Source organism: Neopsephotus bourkii, unplaced genomic scaffold, assembly GCF_033783945.1.
Source record: "Neopsephotus bourkii isolate Nb327-2 ecotype Australia unplaced genomic scaffold, CSIRO-AGI_Nbou_v1 NB_1634, whole genome shotgun sequence".
NCBI lineage: Eukaryota > Metazoa > Chordata > Aves > Psittaciformes > Psittacidae > Neopsephotus > Neopsephotus bourkii.
In genome coordinates this window covers 8599557-8605388 of record NW_026902109.1, presented here as the reverse complement: position 1 = coordinate 8605388, position 5832 = coordinate 8599557, and the positions used below count along the sequence as shown (strand labels likewise).

The 5832-nt window shown below is 44.0% G+C and overlaps 1 long non-coding RNA gene across 1 annotated transcript; it reads right to left on the bottom strand.

Moving 5' to 3' along the window:
* Nucleotides 1–3928: 3928 nt before the first annotated feature.
* Nucleotides 3929–5474, bottom strand: LOC133223255 (uncharacterized). Its single transcript, XR_009728504.1, has 2 exons — nucleotides 5343–5474; nucleotides 3929–4354 (listed from the first exon to the last, which is right to left on the bottom strand). It is a non-coding gene; the product is annotated as an uncharacterized LOC133223255 (long non-coding RNA).
* Nucleotides 5475–5832: the final 358 nt, after the last annotated feature.

The window sequence follows — 5832 nt, the reverse complement described above, 5'->3', positions numbered from 1 at the left end:
CCAGTCCCCTGATCATTCTCATGGCCCTCCTCTGGACTTGTTCCAACAGTTCCATGTCCTTTTTCTGTTGAGGACATCAGAACTGTACACAGTACTCCAACTGAGGTCTCACGAGAGCAGAGTAGAGGGACAGGATCACCTCCTTTGACCTGCTGGTCACACTCCTTTTGATGTAGCCCAGGATATGGTTGGCTTTCTGGGCTGCGAGTGCGTACTTTTGGCTCATGTTCGTTTTCTCATCGACCAACACCCCCAGGTCCTTCTCTGCCCAAACTGTAGCTGTGCCTGGGATTGCCCCAACCCAGGTGTAGGACCTTGCACTTGGCATGATTAAACTTCATGAGGTTGGCATCAGCCCACCTCATAAGCGTGTCAAGTTCCCTCTGGTTGGCATTCCTTCCCTCCAGCATATCAACCGAACCACACAGCTTGGTGTCATCAGCAAACTTACTGAGGGCGCACTCAATCCCACTGTCCATGTCAGCGACAAAGACGTTAAACAAGACTGGTCCCAACACCGATCCCTGAGGGACACCACTCGTTACTGGTCTCCAGCCGGACATTGAGCCATTGACCACAACTCTTTGTGTGCGGCCATCCAACCAGTTCTTTATCTACCAAGTGATCCATTGATCAAATTGATGTCTCTCCAATTTAGAGACAAGGATGTCATGTGGGACAGTGTTGAACGCTTTACACAAATCCAGGTAGATGACATCAGTTCTTCCATCCCTGTCCATCAGCTCTGTAGCCCCATCATAGAAGGCCACCAAATTGGTCAGGCAGGATTTCCCCTTAGTGAAGCCATGCTGGCTGTCACCAAGCACCTTGCTGTTTTTCATGTGCCTTAGCATGCCTTCCAGGAGAATCTGCTCCAAGATTTTGCCAGGCACAGAGGTGAGACTGACTGGTCTGTAATTCCTTATGTCACCCATTTTCCCCTTCTTGAAAATGGAGGTTATATTTCCCTTTTTCCAGTCATTGAAAGATTCACCTGACTGACATAATTTTTCAAATATGATGGATAGTGGCTTAGCAACTTCATTTGCCAGCTCCTTCAGGACCCGCGGATGGATTTCATCAGGTCCCATGGACTTGTGCACATTCAGGTTCTTAAGATGGTCTTGAACTGGATCCTCTCCTACAGCAGGCCCAAGGTCTTCATTCTCACAGTCCCTGTTGTCTGCTTTCCAAGACTTGGGCGGTGTGGTCAGAGCCTTTGCTAGAGAAGACTGAGGCAAATAAGTTATTAAGAACCTCAGCCTTCTCCAAATCCAGGGTAGCCACTTCTACTGATAGCTTCCAGAGGGGCCTGTGTTGTCCCTAGTCTGTCTTTTATTCACAGTATACCTATAGATTCCCTCCCTGTTATCTTTCACATCCCTAGCCAAGTTTAATTCTAACCAGGCCTTAGCTTTCCTAACCTGGTCCCAAGCTTCCCAGACAACATCACTGTATTCTTCCCAGGCTGTCTGTCTTTGTTTCCACTTTTCATAAGCCTCTTTTTTCCTTTGAATTTTTCTCAGCAGCTCCTTATCCATTCAAGGAGGTCTCCTGGCCCTCCTGCTGCACTTCCTTCTAGTTGGAATGCAACACTCCTGAGCCTGTAGCAGGTGATCCTTGAAGACCAACCAGGAGTCTTGGGCCCCCCTGCCCTCTAGGACTATATCCCATGAAACCATACTAAACAGGATCCTGAAGAGGCCAAAGTCTGTTCTCTTGAAGTCCAGGGCAGTGAGCTTGCTGCATGCTCTTCTGACTGTCCTGAGGATTTCAAATTCGACCATCTCGTGATCGCTGCACCCAGGGCTGCCCTGGAGCACCACATTTCCAACGAACCCTTCCCTGTTGGTGAGCACAAGGTCAAGCATGGCACCTCGACTTCTCAGCTCCCCTATTACTTGCAGAATAGAGATTACTTGCAGATATAAGAATTAATTCTAGAGATATTTCAAAGAATGAGATTATAGGAAAAGCAATATAAATAAAGTAAAAATAACCCAGATATATGTCAAAATTTTAAGCCAAATTTAAAAGGTTAGGATTTGCAGACATGGCTAAACTTTGAGACACTCCTGAGTCCAGAAATAGAAATGTTATGTTGCTAATGCAAATCAGAAGCTTGAAGCCATCATGTTTTTAAATAACTCATGTTAACAGCACAATCAGAGGGAAAATAGCCATGCTGAATTTTGACCCTTCTGATGTCTGAAGCACTACAATGTAGTTCAAGGGAACTACAGAACAGTCAGTCTCACCTCTGTGTCTGGCAAAATCTTGAAGCAGGTTCTCCTGGAAAGCATGCTAAGGCACATAAAAAAACAGCGAGGTGATTGGTGACAGTGAGGATGGCTTCACTAGGGGGAAATCCTGCCTGACCAATTTGGTGGCCTTCTATAATACGGCTACAGAATTGATGGACAGGGATAGAAGAATTTATGTCATCTACCTGGACTTGTGCAAAACATTTAACACTGTCCATGCGATGTCCTTGTCTCTAAATTGGAGAAACATCAGTTTGATAGATGGACCACTCGGTGGATAAAGAACTGGCTGGATGGCCGCACACAAAGAGTTGTGGTCAATGGCTCAGTGTCCAGCTGGAGACCAATAACGAGTGGTGTCCCTCAGGGATCTGTGTTAGGACCGGTCTCGTTCAGCATCTTTGTTGCTGACATGGACAGTAGGATTGAGTATGCCCACAGCAAGTTTGCTGATGACACCAAGCTGTGTGGTTCGGTTGATACGCTGGAAGGAAGGAATGCCATCCAGAGGGACCTCGACATGCTTGTGAGGTGGGCTGATGCCAACCCCATGAAGTTTAGCTGCAAAAAGTGCAAGGTAGGTTCTAGAGCTGGGTCAGAGCAATCCCAGGCACAGCTACAGGTTGGGCAGAGAACAGATTCAGAGCAGCCCTGCAGAGAAGGACCTGGGGGTGTTGGTCGATGAGAAAACGAACATGAGCCAAAAGTACGCACTCGCAGCCCAGAAAGCCAACCATATCCTGGGCTACATCAAAAGGAGTGTGACCAGCAGGTCAAAGGAGGTGATCCTGCCCCTCTACTCTGCTCTTGTGAGACCTCACTTGGAGTATTCTGTGCAGTTCTAGTGTCCTCAACATACAAAGGACATGGAACTGTTGGAACAAGTCCAGAGGAGGGCCATGAGAATGATCAGGGGACTGGAGCACCTCCCGTATGAAGATAGGCTGCAAAAGTTGGGGCTGTTCTGCCTGGAGAAGAGAAGGCTGCATAGAGACCTCATAGCAGCCTTCCAGTATCTGAAGGGGGCCTATAGGGATGCTGGGGAGGGACTCTTCACTAGGGACTGTAGTGATAGGACAAGGGGTAATGGGTTAAAACTTAAACAGGGGAAGTTTAGATTGGATATAAGGAGGAAATTCTTTCCTGTTAGGGTGGTGAGGCACTGGAATGGGTTGTCCAGGGAGGTTGTGAATGCTCCATCCCTGGCAATGGTCAAGGCCAGTTTGGCTGGAGTGCTGGGTGTGCCTGTCCATGGTAGGGGGTTTGGAACTAGATGATCTTAAGGTCCATTCCAACCCTAACTATTGTTTGATTCTAAGAACAATTGGACTGACGTCAGTTATTCTGTGGTGTAGTTCATATGGTTCATATTAAAAGCTGTGAGGATCTAGCATCTAATTATTTCCTGTTTCTGTGGCCTTGAAGAACAAATAGATTCTAGCTGATAAAGGCTGAATACTCCTGATCTAAATAACAGCTCATGATAAAAAATGTGGATGCACAAGGACAACTTTGATTTCTGTCCCGTCCTCCAAGAAATCTACTTAGTTCGGTTTTCTTAAAAAGATGGATGTGTCTTTAAAAAAGAGTGAACATACTGAGCCAGCTTATGCTGCAGTAGCTATGACAACAGACTTAGAAACAAGCATGGAAAAAGCTAGACCTGAATCATAATTTTTTTAATTATTTTTTCAGTTTACTCTTCACATGGACTACCTTACATTTTACTATGAAATGCTACAGAAATTGTTACTTCTTTTGAATATTAGAGGCATGACATCATATATAACAGGTTCTGTATAAAAACTGTATCATATTGTTTATTAGAGTTCAAATACTTAAAAATCAAAAGACAGGAGAATAGGTAGAGCTAACAGTCAGATTTTCAGTAAGTAGGCTGAAGTGAGAAGAGACTTCAGTACATTTTTTCCTTTCAGTCCTTCCTATCTTCCTTGGGTTATCTTTTATAGACATTATCCAAAATCATGGACAGTATTAACATTGCTAGAGAGACAATCTTGCTCCCTGTCCATGTTTCCTTTCCCATTCTTCTAACAGAAGGAGCAGACTGCAATCCCCATGACCAAGAACTGCAAAATATCAAGAACACTTTCTTTTAAAAAAGGAAAAGAAAAACTCAATACATTATCATTAACATCTTTTCTCACTCTGTAAATGTTACATCTGCCCTCTCTGTTTAATTTGAACATGTCCAAGGCTTCACAGGAAAGCCAAACTATGTCACAGCCAGGCTTATACAGAAGAGGAGTCACTTTAACCTACTTGGAGGTGGTCCATGTCACCTGTGCTGCCAAAGCAACTTAACAAAGTACAGCCATCCATAAGCTCCCATACCCAACTAGACCAGGGACGTAATACAGCACCCTTGCCCACTGACCCAGCTCAGCCTCTCTGAGGTCAGGGTCCCCTGAGTTCAACGTGGTGGATTGTGGGACACCACTGTAGAGTTTGGCACTATGAGGCATGCAGCCATAAAATACAGAAACAGTTGATTGTCATGCTACTAGTTGCTTATTAAGCTCATTAAGAACTGATTGTTGAGTAATCAGTCTTCATAATTCTCCCAGAAAGCCAAAAATGAGAAAATAGTGCATAAGACATAGGACATTCTTTTTCATAAAGTTTGAAACCCTAAATTTTTATTTTTTTTTCCACTTAGATCCCTCCACTTTCTCAGGCAAGTATTTCATGCTGCAATGAATGAATGAATGGTTGAACAAAGACTGTAAGTAAATCTGAATTATACTTTCTATTGGTGCATTGCTTTTTAGACTTATTTGCCTGACTGCCAGAAATTTGTACTGGGACCAACTCATGTGTAGGTAAACAACCATGGATATATTCAAAAGAGGAGGCTCAGGCCTTGGTCATAAAGCATCTCCACTCTCTAGAGTATGGGATGCCCCACATTTAAATACATTACTCTCATTCACTTTTTGTTCCAAACAACAACCCTCTCATGCTTTTGTACATTCTCCCTGCATTCTTAATATCCTGAGTCTAACTACATTGTTGCATTTGTTATTTGCTGATATTTGGACATTTTGAGGCACTTACAGATTTTGTCCATAGCTTGCAAGCAGCTGAAGATCACCATTGCAGCAAGTCCTCAGTCAGAAGAGGAGATTCAGGTTTCGACTGCAACAAAAGAAACAGACACTTGTGCAACTGCTAAAAAAGAATAGATGCAAGAAGCAAAGCCTGAAACCAAGCATAGCCCCATCTTACCCACACTCTATTTCATATAAGGGTACTCTGGTTGGATGGCTGCATTTAAAGAGAGCCTACTCCCTGGCACAGGTGTTACCTTTCATCCTAATTTCCCACTTTGGGAGTGGTAAAATTTGCACCAAATCTCTTCCTTTCTCATCCTTACCAGAATCAGGATGAAAGAGTGGTACCATACATTTTGTTCTTTCCATACGTATTCCAAATAACATGTATTGATAACATCTTTGTTCCTGCATTCACTACGCTCAGCACATATTCATTCTCTTTCTGATGATGAGTCTTATGAGGTGCATGCAGAGCTAATTTCAAATTCCTC